The sequence below is a fragment of the Vombatus ursinus genome, unplaced genomic scaffold (genome assembly GCF_900497805.2).
Source record: "Vombatus ursinus unplaced genomic scaffold, bare-nosed wombat genome assembly UNPS02009205.1, whole genome shotgun sequence".
In the NCBI taxonomy this organism is placed as follows: Eukaryota; Metazoa; Chordata; class Mammalia; order Diprotodontia; family Vombatidae; genus Vombatus; species Vombatus ursinus.
Genome location: NW_020948983.1, coordinates 59,474,514 through 59,499,809, shown reverse-complemented (window position 1 = coordinate 59,499,809; position 25,296 = coordinate 59,474,514). Strand labels below are relative to the sequence as shown.

At 37.2% G+C, this 25,296-nt stretch overlaps 1 pseudogene; it reads left to right on the top strand.

The window, feature by feature from the left end:
• The first annotated feature begins 24,894 nt into the window (after positions 1 to 24,894).
• Positions 24,895 to 25,082, top strand: LOC114035393 (annotated as a pseudogene).
• The last annotated feature ends 214 nt before the right edge of the window (positions 25,083 to 25,296 follow it).

The following is a 25,296-nucleotide window of genomic DNA, read 5'->3' as shown; positions in this document are numbered from 1 at the left end:
GCCCCACTGCGCAGGCGCAGGCGGGGGCGGGAACGGGGAGAGCGGGAGGGGGAGGGGGAGGGGAGGGGAGGGGGGGAAAAGGGGAGGGCGCTCTGTGCCTGGCTCGCTGCCGGGCGGGCTTTCCTGCCTGATGCCTTCCTCATTTTCCTTAGCCAAGTTACTTGCAATTGTCTTCTCATATCCTCCCTTTCCTTGCCTCCATCCTTGGGGGTTAAACTTTGCAAGACCAGTTTAGTGCAGGAAAGAAATGTGTCGACTGTACTGGTTTGGGGTGAACATAAACCATAAACCGTTCATGTTTAATAATGACTTTAATAAAGGTTTGTTTAATAATGAACCTGCTTATATATGTGTATGCGTGTGCATATGAATATGCACATATACACACATTTTGTTGTTCGATCGTTCTTCAGTCATGTCTGTGACCCCGTTTGAGATTTTCTTGGCAAAGATACTGGACTGGTTTGCCATTTCCTTCACCTCATTTTACAGATGAGGAAACTGAGGCAAACAGGGTTAAGTGACTTGCCCAGGGTCACTCAACGAAGTGTCTGAGGCCAGATTTGAAACTGGACCTTCCTGACTCCAGGCTTGTCATGCTATCCGTTGTGCCCCCTAGCTGCCTATATACACTCATATGAATATATGTATGTATATATAATAGCATATGTACGAGTATGTTTCTACATAAACATTTATTATATATAAGCATTTATTACAATTATTAATAATTATGTACTTAATAATCATAATATATTGCATGTAATATAATAATATATATAAATATATATGTATTACAATAAATATTTTTGAAGCACAATGTGGTACAATGGAAAGAGCACTTTTTCTGGAGTCAGAGGACTGGGGTTCAAATCTTGCCTCCCATACTTACTACTTGTATGATCTTGGCCCAAATAACTTAACCTTCCTGGACCTCAGTTTTTCATCTCTAAAATGAAAGAACTGGGCAGATAGTAAAACAGAGGTGACCCATTGCAGGCACCAACCTTATAATAGTGTCTCGGGTTCATAATCTTGGCATTATCCTCAATTCCCCACTCTCCTTCACCCCCTAAGTCCAGTCAGTTGCCAAATCTTGCAATTTCTACCTTTACAGTATCTCTCACATTTGAGCCCTCCTCTCCATTTCACACAGATACTGTCTTAGTCTGGGCCCTCATCACCTCTCCCCTACATTATTGCCTCACTGTGGTGCTGACTCAAGCATCTCGCCACTCTGGTACATTCTGGGCACAGCTGCCAGGGTAACTTGCCTTCTGCATAGATCTGTCCTTGTAGATCCCTGACTCAACTAGCTGCAGTTGCTTCTCATTGCCTCTAATGGTAAAGCATAAATTCTCCTGTTTAGCTTTTAAAGCCCTTCACAACCTGGCCCCAAACTATCTTTCCATTCCCATGTTAGTTTGGAATCTAGACAAACTGGCCCTCTGTTCCTCACACAGGACACTCCATCTCACATTTCTATTCCTCTGCCATGGTATTTCCCCACTACTAGAATGCATTCTCTCTTTCCTTCTGCCTCATAGAATCCTTCCTGTCCTTTAAAATGCAGCTTATTCACTATCTTCTGCCTGAAGCCTTTACTGATTCCCCCAACTGCCTCTGTTCTCCTTCGTCTCAAACTACCTTGTATTTAATTACATTGTGTATATGTACATATTATTAACTATATTTATGCTGCATTTATTTTTTTTCTGTACTTGTCTCCCCATTAGAATGTAAGCACATCGCAGCTAAAGATTGTTTTGTTCTTTATACTTGTATTCTCTGTACCTAGTACAGTGCTTGGCACATAGTAGGTGCTTAATAAATATTGCTTGATTGATTGAAGCTGTGTTTTTTTTTGCATTGGCAAACCCTACAAGGACCCTGACTGCCCAGGGTTTGCTTTCAGTTTGTTGAACTGGAACATAGAAAACACACACACACACACACACACACACACACACACACACACACCAATCACACCAATGTAGATTCATTCATTCTACTTTGTTAAGGAAAGGACTAAAAAAAGTTTGATATATCCAAAGAACAGTATACCAATACTAAATGAAATGAATGAATATTTACAAAAGTATAACATATCCAGATTAGCAGAATAAACAATGGAGAATTTAAATATTTTAATCTTAGAAAACAAAACTGAACAAGCCATAAATAAATTCAGAAAGAAAAATACATCAGGCCCAAATGGAATTACAAATGAATTCTCTCAAACATTCAAAGAATAATTATTTCCAATAACACAGAAAGTATGCAAAAACAAAAAGAAATAAAAAATAAGAGGCCTTGCCAAATTCCATTTATAATACAAATATGGTCTTGATACCTAAACCAGGGAGAACCAAAGCAGAGATGAAAACTATAGATAGGTATCTCTAATGGATATGAATGCAAAAATATTGAATACAATATGAGCTAAAATAAAAAGGCTAGGGCAACATATTAAAAAGATTATACATCATGAACAGATTTTATTTATATAAGGAATGTAGAGTTGGTTTGATGTTAAGAAAATTATAAAAATAATAGACTCTATGAATAATGAAAGCTTTTAAAATATAAGGATATCAGTAATAGATGCAAAAAAAGCTTTTGACCAATTTCTGTTTTTTGGGGTTTTTTTTTTAGGCAATTGGGGTTAAGTGACTTGCTCAGGGTCACACAGCTAGTAAGGGTCAAGTGTTTGGTCTGAGGCCGGATTTGAACTCAGATTCTCCTGACTTCAGGGCCAGTGCTCTATCCACTGTGCCACCTAGCTGCCCCTGACCAATTTCTGTTTCAAAAAAAATTTTTAAACATAGGAATAAGTGGACCTTTTATTAATATGATAAATAGTATCTAAAACCAAGAGCCAGTATTATATTTAGGTTGTTCCAAAAGTCTTAGTGAAATTTTAAGCTATAACTTAACCTGGATAATGAAGAAACACTGGATACCTTTCCAATATAACCAGAGGTAAAGTAAAGATGTCCATTATCCCCACCACCATTTGATATAGTTCTAGAAATGCTTGCTATAGCAATAAAACAAGAAAAAAGTTAAAGGCATAATAGTTTGCAGATGATATGATAGTTTGCTTAGAGAACTCCAGAAATTCAACTGCAATTAATTGAAATAAATTCTAGTTTCTGCAAATTAGGAGGGTTTAAGATAAATCCACAAATCTTCAGTTTTTCTAAATATTACCGACAAAATGCAACAACAAGAGATAAGTAGAGGCAGCTCGGTGGTGCAGGGGATAGAGCGCTGGCCCTGGAGTCAGTCAGGAGGACCTAAGTTCAAATTTGTCCTGAGACACATAACACTCACTAGCTCTGTGACTCTGGGCAAGTCATTTAAGTGAAAAACCCCATTTAAAACTACTACAGAATGCATAAAATATTTGGGAGTCCATCTATCAAAACAAACTTAAGAACTATTTGAATACAAATTCAAAACAAACTTCATAAAAATAAAGTTGAATGGAGAAATATTATTTGCTTATAGTTGGTCTCAGGCAATATAATAAAAATTATGATGCTACTTAAATTAATTGACATATACTATCATACCTTTCAAACTATAAAAGGATTATTCTACAGATTTGGGGGTGAGAGGAAGTAATAAAATTCATCAGAACCAGCAAAGGTCACAAATCTCAAGGGTGATCATAAAAATTGAGAAGAAAGGAGATTTAGCAGTACTAACCACAATGTCAGGTCTATGTAGTTTCTCTTAACCCTTCTTATTATGTGTGTAAGAATATTATTTTTGTTTCATAGAATACTGTCCTTCCTCAGTAAGGAATGCAAATGCTTGCCATAGAATATATGTATGTGTACATATATGCACCTTACATAGCTAGCTATATTAATAAATGAAGACTTGTTAGGATTTGTGTGTGTTAAAAGTTTATCCCCCTTCAATTATGGCATCAGAGTTAGCATTCCATATGTAGAATCCCAAAGAGGAAGGAGAACCCATAAACACTTCCATGAGGCATTTTATTCCTCATATGAAGAAGACAAACCAAAGTCACTCTCCTAATACTTTCCAGATAACTGGCAAATATCCAATAAGAGTTAATTATACCATGCTTTTTCTTTTACTCCTAAAATGAGCCACAAGGGTCTCCCCTTCTTTGGCCAATAATAACTTCATCGATAAGTGTCCATCTGAGCCTAGATTGCCCCATAGCACCTGACATCATGGACGAGACCCTCAACATCCCCATTGTTTACCAATCTTGAAAAAGTAAAGGAACTTAACACCTTGCTCTACCAACCACCATCCTGAAACTCTCCCAAAAGGAGGGGCCATTTCTGACACATGTCAGATATGGGACTCCTTATGCACAAAAGAAAATCTGGGAAGCCATCTTTAGAGGTGTCACACTACCATAATCTAAGTAGTTGTCATACCACTACCCCAATCTACACAGATTCACTGTCCTGCAATTGCAGTATCCCTCTTCTATCTCTAGCTGGCTATAATAAATTTCCTTTTAAACACCTAAGTTTTGTTCATGTGTTTCCTTTCCCCCTCTTTAATGAAGATTCGGGGTTACCATGTAATTTCTCATTTGGAGAGGCATAAAATTGGGTAGGAATTGAAATGGGTAGGAAAAACTGATCAGTTCTCTTCCTTATTTTACAATTCCTTGACTTAAAAGAGCCCATTTGAATTGCCACATTGAAAGGCTGTAACTGAATGGGTATCAGGAATGGGGTGGTTTTGTGGTATCTCATTTCCACTGTGAGTACAAAAGGGCAAGTCTGGGCTCCATTTTACACACTAGGAAACTGAGACCCATAACTCCAAGCAGGAATTTTCTCACCTTGACTTTTTGTCTACTCTTCTTCTATTCATAGCTTTAATCCAAAATTATTATTGCATGTTGTACTTAAAAGTGGGTATGACCAGGAGTAGATTTCTGGAGAGAAACACCCAGGGACTTGCAGAAATCAAAAGGGAAACTATAAACAGGACCCCAAAATGACTGGCTAGAGTTAGACTCAAAAATCCATCTTCCCTCCTACCATGTTTTCTGAGTGGCCCTTATTCTGGATACTACTTTCTATTAGGGGATAATCTTCTCAGTGGGAATAATACATCAACCTGTTAGATCACTTATACTGAGGATCTTTGAACTGAGATTTGTGCACATTCAAAGATTCTGAATACAGCTCCAGCAACTTCCATCAAGGACCTGGGGGTAATGTAGTCTTAAACCACTGCCAGCCTAAAAAATAAGAGAGGGACCCCTGTGGGTCTGAACTTAGCGCAAAACTACCTAAGTCAGGAATTTAATTTTGCATTTTCCCTAAACATTTCAACCTCAGATGTTCTGCTGATAGGTTTAGAGAGCAATGAAAGTCTCTTGGAATTTGGTTTTATCAACCAATGATAATTTAGTCAGAGTTAGCCTGTCAAGGGAGCTTGGTATTTAACCTGCATACCTGAAAAAAAGGTAGATGTTCCTTTGGGCGAGCTTTGTAGATAGCTAGAAATGAGAGCACTAGAAATCACTTAGTCAGTAACAACATTTCACCTGGTAAGAACCTTGATCATTTAATAAGCCTAGGGCCAGGAGAGGTCTAGGCAAATAGTTTTGAACCTGCTTTGACAGGTTAAATGTTTGCTTTTAAGAACTCTCTGCACTGAAATGTAGAACGAAGGATAGAATTGGAATGCTGGACTTGGGTTTGTGATAGACTTTCCAGTTTCCAGAGCAAAGTTCACCTTTCTCCTTCCAGCTTCTGAGCTTGGGGGTGACATACAGGGGTCCTCAGAGGGAAAAGGAATCTCTCCTTATCCATTCAAAATAGAACTTTCTCTTTTTGAAGTAGGAATTGCTCAATCAAACCATCAATGGATTGCTTAGAGATTGTTGAGGTCAACATTTAAATGCTCAAACAAATACAAAAGATAGCCCTTCTCCCCACCACCCACCCACACTTCCTCTGAAGGAGGAGAGAATAGATCTCAACAAAATTGGTTTAATATTTTATTTTTGTGTTTTATTGGACAGAATGAGTGAATGTCAGCAAAATTGTTTGTTTTATCTGTATTTGTATCTTTCCTACATAAGACCTAGACCTACTCAATACAAAGGGGGTAAAAGCCAGGAGTGTGATAGTACATGTTTAACAACCAGCTTTGGGAGGGGGGGGCACTGCATGATGCATGTTTAAATTTAATCTGCATTATTAACATTTTCTCATCATTTTCTTAAGTCTAGAAATCAACAAAACAGTAAATCAAGTCTTGATTTGTAGAGTTTGCCATTTTCCAAAGTGTAAATGTTCTCACTGAAAATTTAACAATAAGCTCTTCCCAGCCAGTTTGAGTCGGCACCAACAAAACAAAACAAAAAACCCTTAATTAAATTTAAGTCATTTTTTTAAAGGAAGGGAGATTCTTTTCAGCAATAAAACTTCCTTGAATTATCTGATTGAGTCCTGAGCACAGCATTTTTTCTATTTCTTAATATTGCCAATCATGAAGAAGACGAGAAAAATGGAAGAATAGAATGTAATTGCAAAGAAAAAAAGGTCTTGCTTGTTCCTATTTGTTGCCTTGAAAATAAAAGGAACTAAATTGATAACTAATTATATGTGATCTTTTGAATATGTATTTCCATTTTGTAATGGGGGATTAGTTTTGAGCATTTTTTTAAATGTGGTTTTGTTTTGTTTTTTGGCAAGGCAATGGGATTAAGTGACTTGCCCAAAGTCACACAGCTAGTTAAGTGTCAAGTGTCTGAGGCTGGATTTGAACTTAGCTCCTCTTGACTCCAGGACTGGTGCTCTATCCACTGTACCACCTAGTTCCCCTGAGTTTTAAGTATTTTTGCATGTTGAAATACCCTAGTGAATCTAAGACAACTCCAAAAGACTCATGATGGAAAATGCTATCCACATTCAGAGAAAAAACTATGGAGTCTGAATGTATATGGAAGCACACTATTTGCTCTCCTTTTCTTTTGTTGTTTTGTTTTGTTGTTTCTTTCTCATTGTTCTTCCCATTAGTTCTAATTCTTCTTTACATCATAACTAATGTGAAAATATGCTTAATATGAATGTATAAGTATAGCCTATATCACATTGCACACCTTCTTGGGGAGGCGGGAAGAAAGGGAAGGGGAGAAAATTTAAAACTCAAAATCTTATGGAAGTCAATATTGAAAACTAAAAACAAATAAATTATTTTAAAAAAAAGAAATACTCTAGTGAGGTTATGATTGCCCCCCCCCCCGTTCATGGGATTGCTATATTGGAGATCTTATGGAAATTCAGTACAAATGCACCCTAACTTAAAAACACTTCCTCATTGCCTCCCTATTCTTTTCTGCCTCTGCCAACACCACAAGTTCCTGCTGTGACAGGGTTGGAGTTCGTGGTACACGAGGGATTTATTAAGCCTTCTACAGCTTAAATTTATGTCCTATGTAACAGAAGAGCAGTTATGTCTTCAGTGTACTTCCTTTTGGGGGGGTGGTATTAAATTTATTATCAACTCCATTTAATATGCAATCTATGTCTTATAAGAATAACATTTACAAAAATGTATATGTAACTGTAGGTAAATGATATTTTACACGTAGACGACACCTGTCCATTTTTAATGGTTGCTGTTCAGTCATGTCCAACCCTTTGTGACACCATGGACCATACTATCCATGGGGTTTTCTTGGCAAAGATACCAAATTAATTTATGCTTTCCTTCTTCAGTGGATTAAGGCAAACAGAACTTAAGTGACTTGTCTAAGGTCACTCAGTAAGTGTCTGAGGCCAGATTTGAACTCTGTCTTCCCAATTCCAGGCCCAGTGCTCTATCCACTGAGCCATCTAGCTGCTCCATTAATGGAGGTGGACATAAAAAGACAAAGAATGGGATTATTCTCAAAGCAATACTGTATTCATGTGTGCCTGATGTTTACAACCTGTTTAAGTTAACTGCTTCATACTAGGAACTATCAGATTGAACTGACTTTCATTTTTCAAATCATGATTTGTGTGTGTTACATATATAAAATACTTTGCTTAGTCTGGGGTAATTTCTCTGTTCTCAGTTACTTGATTTTATTTTCAGTAACTGTTATTGTTTCAAAAACTCCACTTTTGAGCCCAGGGCAGCCCCCTAACTAAAGTAATTCCCATGCAGACCAATGATTTTGTTTGCTTTTTATGTTTAATCTCTAATACTGTAATTCTTAAATTCTCTTTGGGATATGATAAGAATGATTTTAAAAAAATGCTATCCACCTCCAGAGAGAGAACTGAACTCTGAGTGCAGATTGATGTACATTGTTTTCACTTTATTTTTCCTGGTTTTCAACACAGTTAATATGGAAATATGTTTTACATGATTTCACATATATAATCTGTAGCATATTCACTTGCCGTTTTCAAGGGATGAGGGAAGAGCAGGAGACAGGGCGAGAATTTAGAACTCAAAAATTTTTTAAATGAATGTTAAAATTTTAATAAAATATATTGTAAAAAGTAAATTCTCCTTTGAAGCTTTCACATAATAAGAATAACTATCCTGGAGAGCCTAGTGCTCCCTTCCTCTGGAAAAATTATTATTATTTCTAAACTTAGACCCTGGAGTATGCAGGGCTAACTTGATTTGGGGAAAAGTATGAAAGTCCTGGGGAAGCCTGAATGTCTGTGAAGAATCTTTTTCTATGAAAGTAGGAAAGGCTTCATAAGTTTTCAGGATTGACAATCTATTTTAAATATTACACAAGCTCCTCTATGTTACTGCACAATTTTGTGGTTTTCCCACATATGACAATTACAAATTTGGTTTTTGCATTTTCAAAGTTTCAGATTAGTTGTGACAGAAAAGCTCCATGAATTTTGACCACCTTTTATATCAGATTATGAGTGTGACTTTTTGAACAATGTTCTTCTTTACGGAAGACCTGAGGGTATCTGGCATACAATCTACCTACTCTCCCCACCTGTCCTGCCAAATGGGAGGATAGTAATTCTATAGCTGTTTATTAAGTGCTGATTTGATCCTAACTTCATTCAGTCCCTCTAATGACATTTTTCTCCCAGCAATGAGTGGGCAGGACCTTCTTTTAGAATACTTAAAAGCATAGGAACATACACAAAAGAAGTCTTAACAACAGAGTAATTCATGTGAACAGGGAATATTTGAAACATAATCAAAATGTGACACAAGGTGGTTATAAAAGAAGTTATTGTCACCAGCAATTGATTTATCTGTAATAACCGATTAACCCCCTTGTGTCCTCCCAGCTAGCCCACACTGCTAGCAATTCCTTTACTATCACTGAGCCCCTAAGACAAGGGTTATTAACCATTTTGGTTAAGTGGTCCATGTCCCAGACCCTGTTAGCAATCCAGTGAAACCTATGGAACCCTTTCTTGGAATAATGTTTGTAAATGCATAAAATAAAATACATAGAATTATAAAGGAAACCAATTCTACGAAATTACAGTTATCTATGTATGTCTTGTGTGTGTGTGTGTCTGCATTTTTTAAGTTCACTGACCACCTCACCCTGAAATTTATCAAATGATCATCTAAAATTCCATGGATCCCAAGTTAAGAACCCTTATCCTTGATTATAAAGAAGTATACCTGAAACCCTGATAGATGATACTTATGTTATACACCAAGGCAACCAGTGGGCACTTCCATACCCTGGAGACAGCACAAGCCGAGTCTCTTTTTTTCTCAGTGCCTGAACCCTAGCTCCAACTCATCCTCTTACCCCTCCACCTCCTGATTTGTTTCAGTTGTGTCCGACCCTTCACAACCCCATTTGGGGTTTTCTTGGCAAAGATACTGGAGTGGTTTGCCATTTCCTTCTCCAGCTCATTTTACAGATGAGGAAGCTGAGCAAACAGGGTTAAGTGATCTGCCCAGGGTCACATAGCTAGTAAGTGTCTGAGGCCAGATTTGAACTCAGGAAGATGAGTCTTCCTGACTTCAGGCCCAGCACTCTATCCATTGTACCATCTAGCTGTCCCCTACCTCCTGAGAGTGAAATATTTTCTACTATCCAAAGACGGCCACTAGGCCTGGGACCTGGGTGGTTTCTTACTTTTTGGCAATAATTCTTCCACTGCACATTTAAGCCATAGCTAATATGTAATAACAAACCACACATTCTCAAAGCTGTGGGCCCCCTTTTTCCTTTATCAATGCTATTCTAACTATCTACTCCCGAAAATCAACTCGGGAGATTAGTATCCCAGGAGGGAGGGGAATCCTGAACTTGGTACAATGTATAGTGATTTTCATGCTTATATTACCTTTTCTATCGCTTTGCTTGAAGTATTTTCTCTTCTGGATTGCACAATGCTGGAACTGTCAGTCAGAGACCCAGATGGCTTATACACTTCTGTACCAACCCTGATAGAGGCAGTCAGAATGAATAAAAATCCATGAGGGAAAGAAAATGTGACACATCTAATCTCCCCCCACAGTGGTTTGAAGTGACATGGCTTCCCCAGTCTTGATGCCTGCTCCCCTTATCAGCATTAGAGTAATTCTCTGTATTTTTCCCAGATAGATATAAGCCTTGCTAAAACCTGACCATACTTCATATTGAAATGAAAATTATTTATGATATATCTCTTACAAAAATCTGAAACTTACTGCTGTTAACCATTCGAATTACTTTGCTCAATCATTTTTAACAGAAGATCTCATAGTATCAGCATGTTGTTTTTATAATCATTTATTTGCAACATTGTTGCTCACATCAGAATGCATCATGAATAAGTTTAAAAGTATCTATTAAGTGCTTCTTTTGTGCCAAGCAATGGGCTAAGCGTTGGGGGTGCGAATAGAAAAAGCTAGTAGACATCTTCAGCTCTCAGGAAGACATACTCTAGTTGTAAGAGACAACACATAAAAGAGAGTTTAACTGCAGGGTAGATGGAAAGGCCAGAAGCTTCAATAATGCAGTGGTGAGGAAAATGGAAAGACCCAGAGGTCCTTAGGTTACTTAAGTAATTTACATGCCGGTGGTACAGAACTGTAGGTTATAGAGTCAGGGCAAACAGTAAGACCTATAGGATCTTAGAAGGCAGCAGCAGGGTAGATGGCAAGGCTAGATGGTGCTCCATCTCATGAGAAGGAATGGAATTGTTGACCTCTCTCTCATTCAGACCCTGTGAGCAGGCCCACAGCCCAGGCAAGGGGGAATGCAAGGAGAGAAGGCCCCGGTGGTAGCATCCTTCCTGCCCTTATAAAAAGAATATAGCATGTCCTATATTAATGAAAATGAGCAGTTAGGTGGTGCAGTAAATAGAGCACCAAAACTGGAGTCAGAAAGACTTATCTTAAGGTGGCAGAGTAAAAGTAGCAACTTGCTTGAGCTCTCCCCCAAATCCCTCCAAATACCTGTAAAAAAAATGGCTCTAAACAGAAAGACTCATCTTCCTGAGTTCAAATCTTGCCTCAGACACTTACTAGCTGTGTGACCCTGGACAAGTCACTCAACTCTTTACCTCAGTTTCCTCATCTGTAAAAATGAGCTGCAGGCTTTTTTTGTGGTGGCCAAGAATTGGAAATTGAAGGGATGCCCATCAATTGGGGAATGCCTGAACAAGTTATGGCATATGAATGTAATGGAATACTATTGTTCCATAAGAAATGATGAGCAGGTGGACTTCAGAAAAACCTGGAAAGACTTACAAGAACTGTGAATGCTGAGTGATGCTGAGTGAAGTGAGCAGAACCAGGAGAACTTTGTACATAGTAACAGCAACATTGTGCGATGACTAACTTGATAGACTTAGCTCTTGTCAGCAACACAAGGATCTAAGACAGCTCCAAAAGACTCATGGTAGAAAATGCTATCCACATCCAGAGAAAGAACTATGGAGTCTGAACGCAGATAGAAGTATACTATTCTCTCTCTCTCTCTCTCTCTCTCTCTCTCTCTCTCTCTCTCTCTCTATATATATATATATATATATATATATGCATGTATGTATGTATGTATATATGTATATATATATTTGTTTCTTCTTTCTCATAGTTTTTCCCTTTGGTTCTAATTCTTCTTTACAACATGACTAATGTGCAAATATGTTTAATATGATTGTACACATATAGCCTGTATCAGATTGAATGCTATTTTGGGGAGGGGGAAGCAGAGGGAGGGGGAGAAATTTTGGAACTCAAAATCTTATAAAAGTGAATGTTAAAAACTAAAAACAAATAAATAAATGAATTTTTTTAAAAAAAAAATGAGCTGGAGAAGGAAATGGCAAGCCACTACAATGTCTTTGCCAAGAAAATCCCAAATGAGGCCAGGATGAGTCGGACACGACTAAACAAAAACAACAACAAAAATATGAATGAGAGGAAAATAACTGAAGCTTTTAGAAAAGATCGTGTATAAACATAATGGGTTTAAAAGATGTTTTTTAACAACTATCATCTATTACACTATAGTTATAAACCAATTTCTACATCTGGTGATATCAATGAAAACTCAAAAGTAAATGTACTCTACTTAAATTGAAAAGTAAAACTTATTTTACATAGAATGGGATGGTATATTGGGCTTTAACCTACTATGATCTCAGTTTCAATGCAGGTAATTGTTTTTTTGTTTTGTTTTGGTTTTGTTTTGGTTTTTGTTCTATTTCTTTTTTTGCTGCTGAATAAACAATGCATTTGTAAGGGGAAATGCCAATAGATGATAACAAAAAGAGCTGCCTAACACCTCCAAATGTCATTTCCAGCTACAAATAGACCAATAGGAAGGCCGAGATGTAAACTGAGATGGTCTTGTTAAGACCATAGCAGCATTTTCTTCACTCAGTTTCCCATTGTGCTGTCTGCTCTTTGAACAGGAAAGATTCCCTTAGACAAGAGGAGTCAAACTCATGACCACTTCTGAGTACAACTCAGGCCAGATTAAAATGTAACTGAGAAATATTTGACAAAATATATAAAAATACAATACAATATTTAAAAAATGCTCACTTGTGATCTTCTAAGTCAATGTGATCCACAGAGATCCCCTTCTATTTGAGTTTGACACTACTGCCTTAGAATATACACCTGGCTATGTACTATACCCCTTGAATGATGTGGAGTTCTAAAACATAAATTAGCTATTCCAAAAGGCATTTATGGCATTTACCTAGGATCAATAAAAGCTTAGTGAATCCTGTCCTTTCATGCCTAGTATACATCAGTCTATAACAGTCAGACCCAGGCCTGACAGAACAGTTTGATGTGATTATAACCACACCCCTCTTCCTTCCTTCCTTTTTTTTAAAAATTCAATTTTATTTTATTTTCAGGTCTGAATTTCTACACTTCTCTCTGCCCTCATCCACTGAGAAGGCAAGAAAAATGAACCCATTACAAATATATATAGTCATACAAAATAAATTCCTGCATTAGCCAAGTTGAAAGAAAGAAATAAAAGTGGGGAGAAGAGATGTCACAATTTGCACTGCATCCATCAGCTTTCTATCTAAAGACGGATCCTTTGGAATTGTGATTGGTCATTGCATTGATCAGATTTACTAAATCTTTCAAAGTTAATTATCATTACAATATCACTGTTATTATATAAATTATTCTTCTAATTTTGAATACTTTTCATAAATTCATACAGGTCTTTCAACATGTTTCTGAAACTATCCCTTTCATCATTGTTTATAGCACAGCAGTATTCCATAACATTTATATACCATAACTTGTTCTGCCATTAACCAACTGAGGGCCATATCTTCAGTTTCCATTCTTCATGACCACAAAAAGCTGCTATAAATAGTTTTGTATAGGTAAGTCCTTGTCCTCTTTCTTTGATCTCTTTGGAGTGTAGACCAGGAGCAGTATCACTGGGTTAAAGGATATGCATAGTTTCATAGCTTCAAGAATGATTGGACTAGTTCACAGCTCCCCAACAGTATGTTAGTGTTCCTTATTTCCCACAGCCCCTTCAGCATTTGTCATTTTCTTTTTTTCTTCCTTCCTTCCTTTCTTTCTCTTTCTTTCTTTCTCTCTCTCTCTTTCTTTCTTTTTTTTTTCCAGTCATCTTAGCCTATCTGATGGATGTGAGGTAGTACTTCAGAATTGCTTTAATTTGCATTTCCCTAAGTATTAGTGATTTAGATAATTTTTTCATGTGGCTATAGAAAGCTTTCTTCCTCTGACAATTACCTGTTCATATCCTTTGACCATTTATCAATTGGAGAATGGCTCTTATTTTTATAAAATTGACTCCATTCCTTATATATCTTAGAAATGAGACGTTTATCAGAGAAATTTGCTGCAAAGATCCCTCTGCCCCAATCTCTTGCTTTTCTTCTAATTTAGTTGGATTTTTTTTTGTTTCTGCAAAAACTTTTTTAATTTCATGGAATCAAAACTATTCATTTTACCTTCTCTGAATTTTACCTCTCTATCTCTTATTTGGTCATGAATTCTTACCCCTATCCATAGATCTGACAGGTAATTTATTCTATGTCCTACTAATTTGCTTATGCTATCACCCTTTATGTCTCTATCATGTACACATCTCGGGCTTATCTTAATATATAGTATGAGATGTTGGTCTCTTCCTAATTTCTGCCAGACTATTTTCCAGTTTTCCCAAAAGTTTTATTTTTTGTAATAGAGAATTCTTGCCCCAGTAGCTGGGATATGTGGATTTATCAAGCACTAGGTCACTGTGTTCATTTGCCTTTATATATTATGTGCCTGGTCTTTTCCACTGATCAACATCTCTATTTCTTATTCAGTACCAAATTGTTTTGATAATTAAAGCTTTGTAGCATAGTTTAAGATCTGGCACATTCTCTAAATATTTATCTAGAAAGTTTCAGGGGAGAGTTAAACTCTATGCTTCCTCTTGCCCTGTCATCTTGACTCTACCTCCTCCCTTAACATTATATTTCTCTGACATCTTCAGGAGATACTTAGATGTTTTATGATGAGCCATAGTGTCACTATCACCATGTATCCTTGAGAGGTAGAAAGACCCTTTCTTAAGAGTCAGACATTTTCCCAAGTTGAAGTATGAACAAATAATTCAGTGATTTTTTTTGTGCCCTTGTGAAGTATTAACAAAGAAGACAGTAGTAAGTTTTTGTGAGTGACCTAATTCTGAGGACTCTAAGAACCCTGTGCTGTTTCTGATACATTCATAGCATCTAGGGTTGACTTTAGTTCAAGAGCTTCCTCATGGATTCAATGACATTATGCAAAGATGGCAGGGGGTGGATTGCCACCAAATAAATGAATTGAGGTAGGCAGAAGAAACTCATCATTTCATTGTTTTTTAATTCCTGAAACTTAAGGAACCTTTGTTCCAATTGTTGCAATAGTCCAATAACCCTAATTGAACTTCTGAATAGTAAAGGCACCAGACCAAGGAAGATATACATAAATTTTGGTGTATCTCACTGAAAGAAAGAAATACTCTTCTTAATTTAGATCAGGAGCTCTTAACCTAGCATCCTTAGATGCCCAAATGGTCTAAGTATAGTTGTCAGGGGATCAATAAATTTGGGGGAAATTGTATTGAAATTTTTATAACCTCTGAATTTAGCATTTCCTTTAATTGTGAATTTTGAAAATAAATATCATCCTGAAAAGGAGTCTCACCAGATAAGTAGAAGAGTCCATCACACACACACACACACACACACACACACACACACACACACACACACACAGAGTTAAGAGCTCCTGCTTAGACCAAGAGGGCACATGCTAAATATCCAGTGCAGCCTAGAACAATTAGAAAAGGATTAGAGTCTATAGATGCAATAGACAAAGTTGCTCAGGTAAGAGATGACGCTCTGAGTCTTCTTCAAACAGGTCAAGGAAACCCAATACCCCAGGTGCCTGGAAAAAGACACTTTTGGTTGTATCATCAACACAAATATTTTCAGGGGACAATACCTTGGAACTTAAACAAAAGATAAAACAAGAAATGGTTCTTTGCAATGCCTTATGTGGAATAATTTGTCAGACTTTGACTTGACAAATGAAGGAAATAATAATTTAAAGAAAAGGAAAGAGAAAATTCTTCTCTGCATCAATATGCTGAAGCCCTAAACTGAAATCTAACCAAGGCTACTATAAACACTAACTTCTTTTCCAAGAGACTGAACAGTTGTGGTATATGATTGTGATGGAATACTACTATGCTATAAAAATGATAAGCCCAATGGTCTTTAAAAAAAACCCACAGAAAGACTTGCACAAAATAATGAAGAGCAAAATGAGCAGAACCAAGAGAACATTGTATACAATAACAGCAGTATTGTTTTAAGGATGACTTTGAATAAATAAGTCATTTTGACTATTACAAATGCCCAAATTAACTATAAAGGGTATATGAAGAAAGATGCTATCTGCATCCAGAGAAAGAACTGATAAATAGAAGTATGTATAGAATAATTTTACATATATATACCTATTTGGGTCTAATGGTAGCCATTGCTAGGGTGAGGGCAGGGCAGGGAGAGGAAAAAAAAGAGAAAGAAATTTACATGATAAATTTATTATATATTTTAAAAATATCAAGTTGTATAAAATAGATTTGCAGTTTCATGTGCAATCACCTTTTTAAAATTATACTATGTTATGGAAATGCTTGTTTTATTCCATAAGCTTAAAAAAAAAGAATTAGGTTTTTTCCCAGTAAACTCGATGATAAAGTGATTTATGAAAAAAATCAACTCAATCTGTACTTATGATAGGTTTGAATATCACATTCTAATTCTTCCAAGTGGTCATGCTTTTCAAATTTGATAATTAAATTCAAGTTTTGTTCTGAAAAAAAAATGAAAGGGTTAAACTAGATGCCATGGGGCACATCTTTTCCAGCATTGGATCTCAGCCTCACACTGCATTATACTGTGCTGTGCTTCATCTTGAGCAAGATATACAGTTTAGATAAGACACAATCTTGCCCTCAGGAGGAAAGTCTAATAGGGAGATATGATATCAACTTAGATATCTATGACACACAATGGTATGTGATTGATGCATTAGAGATTTGGAGGAAGAATTATTTCTAAAATGTCTTCCAGTTCTAAATTTCTGTCTGTTCCTAGGAATATAGCAGCAGTAATGGTTTAGCCTATGCCCAGCTTGTTCTAAGGAAAATGTCTCACCCTGGGAAATAGAAACTCAATCTAAGAGACTGCCAGGGAACACTGAAAAAAATAACATTGACAATAATGCATGTATGTATCACTTTAAGGTTTGCTAAGAACTTTCTTCCCACAGTTCTGTGAGGTAGCATATGTCAATAACCATAATAATGTATAACACATAATAAGAACTATCACTGTTTCCATTTTATACATACAGAGGCAGCCTCATGTAGTGAGTAGAATTTAAGCTCAGAGTTATTCTTAAACTAGGGTCCATGACCTTTTAAAAATATGTATTTCAATAGCTATATTTCAACATAATTGGTTTCCTTTGTAATCCCTCCATTTTATTTTAAGCATTTAAAAACACTATTCAGAGAAGGGGTCCATAGGTATCACTAGACTTTCCAGAGAAGTCAGTGACACAATAGGAGTTAAGTACCTTTGGCTTAGTATCAGGAAAATGTGCCTCTTGCATTCTCTAGTGACTTTGGGAAAATCAGGCAACTTTCCTAGGACATATCTGCTAAGTCACAGATGGAATACCATCTTCTTTAGTTGAGAATTTCCATGCTAGAAGTTCCTCCTGATCCTGCTGAAATCACCAATCCTTCATATTCACATTTTACAGATTTAAAACTGTCCTTGGCAATATTACATGACTTGCCTACAGACAAGCGGCTAAGAAATATCAGAATTGAACTTGAACTGTACCTTTTGACCACGAGAACAGTGCTCTTTTATTGCATGTAAAGCCACCCTAGTTGTTTCATTGCAATGTTCAGGATAATCTCTCTATACATTCTATAGAATGTGATTTCTTGAGCTAACACTGAGAACCACCATCTCCTGGCCACTCCATCACACATTGATTCCTCCCTCCTCTGAAGCTCCTATAACTTTGCTTGTCTGTACCACTCATTTGACAAGTCATTTTTATGCAATGCAATACATTATTCTTAGAAGGAGTCCATAGGCTTCACCAGACTGCCAAAGAGGCCCAAGACATAGAAAAGGTTAAGAAACCATTTTAAACTATCATCTTTGTTATTTACTGCTTTTATCATTATTTAATTTATTTTTAGCTTTGCTTTCTAGCTTATCTCTCCAGATATATTATTCTTCCTATAATTTCCTATCCCCACAGAACCTAATAAATCACATTATCTATGCATATAGTATATGTTAATATGTAGTTTGAATGAATATTTTACATACACATATACACACCATACACACACGTATTTGTTGTTGTTTTTCAGTCATTTTTCAGTCATGTCCAATTCTTTGTAACCCCATTTGGGGTTTTCTTGGCAAAGATACTGGAATGGTTTGCCATTCCTTCTCCAGCTCATTTTACAGCTGAGGAAACTGAGGCAGACAGGGTTAAGTGACTTGGCCAGGGTCACACAGGTAGGAAGTGTCTGAGGCCAGATTTGAACTCAGGAAGATGAGTCTTCCTGATTCCAAGTCAGGCACTCTATACACTCCATGCCACCTAACTGGATAGATATCTCTACATAGACATATATGTATGTATGTGTGTGTATGCCACCTAGCTGGTTAGATATCTCCATATAGACATATGTGTATGTGTATATGTATAATATATATGTATATATACATTTACATATATATACATGTATATATCTATATATCCATTCTCATTTCAGATATTGATCTCACTGATCAATTATCACCATCTCTCTCATTCCTTGAAGACCATTATTGATGATTAAATCTTAATTATTCTATGCAGTCTCTGGATCATTCTCATCCTACCTCTATTCTCTTCTCTTTCCTCTCTGGACCATCCCTGTCTCTAAATCCCACTTATCCTTCAGGATCCAGATAGGCCTCAGCTCCCTTCTCTGCTGTCAGTAAGCACTTACTGCCTGTACCCCTCATTTGGTCTTTACCACATAAATGCCTCATGGTGATCTTTTTTTTTCTTATCTTAATCTTGTCTCCCCCACCAGACTAGGAGCTCCTAGAGGATAGGAATAAATACCCCTTGATTTACTTGAATTGAATTGAATTAAGTAATTCAGACCAACTAGTCCAGGGAACCTACCGAGGCCACATGTGCCTTGATCCTTGGGTATGGCCTTTTGACTGAGTCCAAGTTTTACAGGACAGGGAATTTCTTCTGTGAAGTTTGGATTCAGTCAAAGGGCTGCCCTTGAGGACCTAGAGGGCTACACGTGTCCTTGGGGCCTCAAGTTTCCCACCCCTGGTAGACTGAGTCCTTCAAACCCTATCCACAAAATCTATTCCGCAGTTGAGGCCTTGAAGGATGTGGGTTTTTACTTATGTAGTTTATGTAGTTAAACCAGACTGATTTTCTACATTGAAAAAAAATCCATAGAGCAATTACTCAGCTTTCTATCTTACCTAGAAGTCTAAGTTTCTGGAACAATTTTGACACTTGAATGAAGTATCCACACAAAGTATTAAATGACACACTAGTTTGTCTTATAAAGGCTATGTACGGAAGCAGAATTTACTGAGGTGGTGGTTCTCAAAGTATGGTCCATGAACCTCTGGGGTGTCCAAAAAGCCTTTCAAGAGGTCTGTGAGGTCAAAATTATTTTCATAATAACACTAGGACATTATTTGCCCATTAAAATATTCCTCCTTTTTCCCAACCATACATCTTGTGATGCTAGGGGCTTTTCCCCCCATATACTTCAATCAAAACAACATATTGCAACAGATTGAATGCAGAAGCAGCTATGAGAATCCAGCTGTCTTCTATTAAGTCAGACATTAAAGAGATTTGCAAAAATGTATAAAACAATGCTACTTTTCTCACTAATCTCTTGTTTTGAAAATATAGTTATTTTTTCATAAAAGTACACTATGTAATGGGTTTATTCTTATTATTTTAAATGAATTAATAAGTAATTATTTTAAAACTTTATTAGTTTTCATTTCTAATTCAATAAATACCAATAGATATAACCAGAGGTATGCTAAAGCCAACTCAAATTGATATGAGCATTTATACTACAGAAATCAGCAAACACTACTAATTAGGCCTTGATTTATTTTTATTGTTGTTAATTGTCTAGATTTAAGAAAGTGGTAGGGGAAATATTAATAATGCAGATTAAATTTTAAACTGTGTCCTGGGTATTTTTTTTCACAGACCCATTGGCTAAATATTTACCAGCACACTCCTGGATATAACCCACATAAACAAAAATTCTTTAGGATTCTCATTAATTTTTAAGAGTGTAAAGAGTTCCTGGGACCCAGAAATTTGAGAACCATTGTTCTAAGAAGGATCAAAAAAAATTTAAATTATTTTCCTTCTCCTCTTTCTCCTCTTGCACCTGAGTCCAAAAAGCATCAACTAAAGAAATCAGCCACTTTTAAAACAGAACTCAGTTTCTTTCCCTCCCTCTCATCCACTTATTTTTTTAAATTTTCTTAAATTTTCTCAGATTATGAAAATTTAAATTTTCTTTAAATTTTCTCAAAATTTAAAATTTAGTGGAATTATCATCTAGATAAGTTGGGGAAAGAATGAGTTAGAAGTAGGCTCAGCCCTCAGAAAAATGGTGGGAAAAGGTGAAATCTGGAAGTTTGTTTATCACTTTCCTGATCTATGCCCAGCAAACCAGGATTGTAACCATTCTGGGACATTTGAGACATTATCCTATCTGCCAATGCTCAGGACCTAGTTGGAAGTCTTCCCCCAAATCCCTGCCCACAGCTAAATGCCAGTCCCCTTTTGGCTTTTCAGGCCTGATGAAGACACATACCTGATGGCTTCCTATACCATTTCCCTCTGCTCGTCACTTCTCTGGCTCAACACTATTGCAGCAGAGGATTTCCATCCCAACCAGAGTAAGCTTCTAGCTTTCCATGGCACAAGGGTGACGAGTGAGGGGACAGTTGAGGTCTACTGTAAGCCATAGGTCAGTGTAGTCCTTGTTTTTGTAATAACATGTTTTTAAGCTTGTGTCATCCTGCCAGACCATGGTAGCTGGTGGGGGATGGGGTGCTTAGTGAGCATTTAAGGGATTAGAGATTAGCCTTCTCTGTTGTCAATTCACTGGGTTAGTGTGTTGGTGATTTAGACATGGGGATAAAGTTTTTATCCCTTGTGTGTAATTTGTATTTTGGAGAGGTTTGAGAGGTCATGAAGATTGGACAACAGTGTCCAGTCCACTATCTTGTTGGCCCATGATTCAGAACAGCAAGACGGTTGTCCAGTCCTATCAGTTAAAGCTCACATTCTAATGTATTCTTTCCAATATCAATCACCAGTTATAGTTAGTATATCTTTTATATCACCAATATCATCTAGTAATTAGCAACCATTTAACCAATGAACATCTACTAGCTTTCAAAAATGGATATTTCCTGAGGATATACAATGAGAAAAGAATTATAACCACCCTCCTACCCCAAACCAGGGCACTCTCCCCTATGCCACGTCAGTCTGTTTGCTTCAGATCATTTGCTCCCTCCACCCCAAGTCAGCTTCCAAATGTGTCAAAGCCAATAAATGAAGTGTCCTCAGAAAGTGGTACTTTGGCTGCTGGGTCCAATTCACAGCTGGCCTGGATCCCACAGGTCACTTCTTGGGCTTGCTCTGGTGGCAAAATGTATTCTGGACTCCTGTCTCTGGTCCTCTGGCAGCTCTCCTGACCTTTCAAAGCTCACAAGATCATAACCTAATCTTTTCCATCTTTAGTATTCCTTCACCTGAGGCAGGAGACAATAGGCACCACAGGTACAGAAGCAACATCAAGTTTCACGGCTTCATGTTTAGTAGAGCGGGAAGAACAGGCCACCAGTGCCAGCTCTCTCTTCCCATTAGTCGCCCTTTCCTCCTCCTTCATTGAAGACAGCAGGAAAAGAAAGAATGCCCACCAATCAGTTCTAGTTCAACAACCAATGAGAAGTACATGTCTTCACCATGTGGTTAATGAACCATAAACTGTCATACAATACTTAGGATCTGAGGTAGAGAGGAGGACCCCTCAATTCTATGTCATCCAGAACTTCCTGAAGCAAGGTCACCAATGTGCATGCTCCCAAGACTAAGGCCTCTTTGGCCAGTCCCCAGTTACATATGTATATGTGTATATACACACACATGTGTACATGATTATATATATGTGTATGTATGTATGTGCATGTGGGTATATATTTATATACATAGTACTATGTTATATATAATATATGTATGTGTGTCTATCTTTGTATATGTGTGTATGCATGTGAGTATACATGTGTATGTAGTACATATTCTACATACTTGGGCTGAGTAACTTGCCCAAGGTCTCCATCTCCTCACCTATAAAATGAAGAGGTTAGATTAGATCCCTTCCTCTCTAAACCTATGATCCCTCAGATCCCTAAGTCATCACCACCTTGGCAAAGTATTCTTAGAGTGGCCTGGGAAACTGAGATGTGAAGTCATTTGCTGAGGGTCACATGGTCAGGATGTATCAGAGGCAGGACTCAAGGCCAGGTCTTTCTCCTAACTCTGAGGGAGGTCAGCTCTCTTTCCACTATACCATCCTACATAGATATTATTACATTATAATAATATAATAATACGCAGCTAGGTGGCTCAGTGGATAGGGTGAGAGCCTGGAGCCAGGAAGAGATGATTTCAAATCCAGCCTTAGACACTTACTAGGTCTGTGACCCTGGGCAAGTCACGTAATCTCTTTTCACCTCAGTTTCTTCAACTGTAAAATGGGGATAGTAATAGCATCTACTTCAGAGGGCTTTTGGGAGGATAAAAATGAGATAATATTTGTAAAGTACTTGGGCAGTGCCTGGCACAAAGTTGACACAATACAAATGTTAACTACTAATTATTATTACTATTATTATTAGTAACATCAGTATATACATTGCATATACAATAGTACACATATTATTAACATTAACATTAATGTATTCAATATATACCAACATTGTTTTTATGTTTTAGACAGACGTAAGTCTGTCATATGGACATGTAGAAATGTATATAGATGTATGTAGACTTTTAATAAGATTTTATCTATACACTTTATCAGTCTTTGCAAAATCACAAAAATAGATATCAGTAACATACTGCTCCTCCCCTTCCCTACAACATCCTATGTCTAAGAATGTATGATACAAACACAGGAAAATGGACTTCATCCTCCTGCAGGTACAGTCCTTCCTTCCATATCCCTTCCTGAAGGCATCTGACCATGGACACTTCTCCAGTGCGTCAGAAAAGCCCAAATGCCACTAGAGGGCAACAAAGCAACATCAAACAGAGCTATGGCGAGGTAAGTGAGTTTCACGCAACAGCCACAAGAGGGCAGAACTTTTAGCTCTGTCTACCGTTAATAAGTCAGCGAATGGGTAATATTTTTGCTGTGGGACTGTGGGAGCATGTTTTGCTATTTTGCGTATGTTTTCACTTTCATGCATTAAATAAGATTGTAGCAGTAATAATAAAAATGGTGATGATGCAATAGTAATAAACATTAACAATTTTCTTAACTGGCGTAGGGAGATTTTCCTCCTTCAAGATTGGCTAGGGGAATCTGACGGATAGCAGAGACAGGCTTGATATTGAAATTGATTTGTAAAGTGAGAAGTGGGAACATGGTAAGGTAGCAAGATGCCATGGAAATGGGGATTGTGCTCCCTGATGTGTGGCTCCTTCGAAAAGGTTCTCCACCGCTTAAGTGATTCTTACTCTCAATAAACATTTATTGAGCACCTACTCTATGCAGAGCACTGTGCTAGAAGCTGTAGGTAAATACAAAGTTCAAGAAAACATGGTTCATGTCATTAAAGATCTTACAAAATAATGCAATAAAAAAAAGTCATGGGGATGATATAGCTAAAAATATTCCATGGTCCCTTCTGTTGGGCCACTTCCTAAAGCACATTTGTGAACATCTCCTGGTTGGTCCCTTTGTGTGACTAGGACTGGTATAAAAAATGAATGCTATCTGATCCAGGAAGAGCCACTCTCACCCTACAATGTACGAATGAGGACAAGCAACTTCCTATCTCTTTGGATCCTGCTTGGCTCAGAACACAGATCTCCTTTGGACTTCTGTGGAAGGGAGGGGGAAGGATTTCTCTCATCTTCTCCCTTCCCACAGCAGTTCTGATTGCATGCACATAGCAGAAAAAAATGTGTCTGCCCAGACATAGGAGACTGGCCTTCACATCCTCGGCTGCCTCTTCTGCTTTGTGTTTCTTTCCCTGAGCTTGTCACCAAACAATGATGATGAGAAATGGATATTTCCAGCTGTCAGTCACTTCATGAATTCCACAGGTCAGAAATTCCTGAATCAGGTGTTGGTTGCTTGACAGGAAATTATTTCCCCAACAGTTTCTCAGAGGAGAAGAATACCACACCCAGGAGGATTTGAGCTTAGGTCTGACTGGCCAGAAAAATCTGGATATTGTGAGCTCCTAGTACTGAGGCAAAAGTAAAATATATGATCCACAGCCCCACAAAGTTGTCTTTACCTTCAGGGACAATATAATAGGGGTAATAAGTTACTGTTTCCTGTTTTAATTATTTGTTAATGTTGTGTTTTTGTTGTTGTGTTTTCAACATTTCTTTTGTGGTGGAGGAAATAAATAACTGCTGACCAGAGTTAAAGCAGGGCAGTGAGGGTGGCAAGAGAAGCCTGAGTGTTCTCCACTTGCTCAAGGAGGAGGTCAAGGGCTTCAACTGAAACATGGTGAGCAAAGTATACTCAAGTTTTGTTACTGTTTTTTTTTTAATATGAGAAAGAAGCTATCACTGAAATTAAATAGTGGGAGGCACAACCAAAGAATATTGCCAGAATTTGATCCATTTATGAATCTTGTGATTGATGAACATGGAGAGATGGCATCATGTGGACAACAGAACAATATTGGAATTGTAGTACTTGAAGAAATAGTATTATCATGTTAGAAGCCTTGGAATGAATATAAGTAATGAAGCACTAAGTTGATATTGCTATGTGTCTTTCCATTTCAAAAACTTTTTTTAAAAAAAAATTTGATACATAAAATCAGTCATTGTATGTTCTTTATGTTCTAGCTTTTTAAAAATAAAATTTTTAGAGGAGAAAAAAGGAAGGACAGAAAGAAGGAAGGAAGGAATCTGTCCTATACTTAATATATCTGCTTTTTACATTCA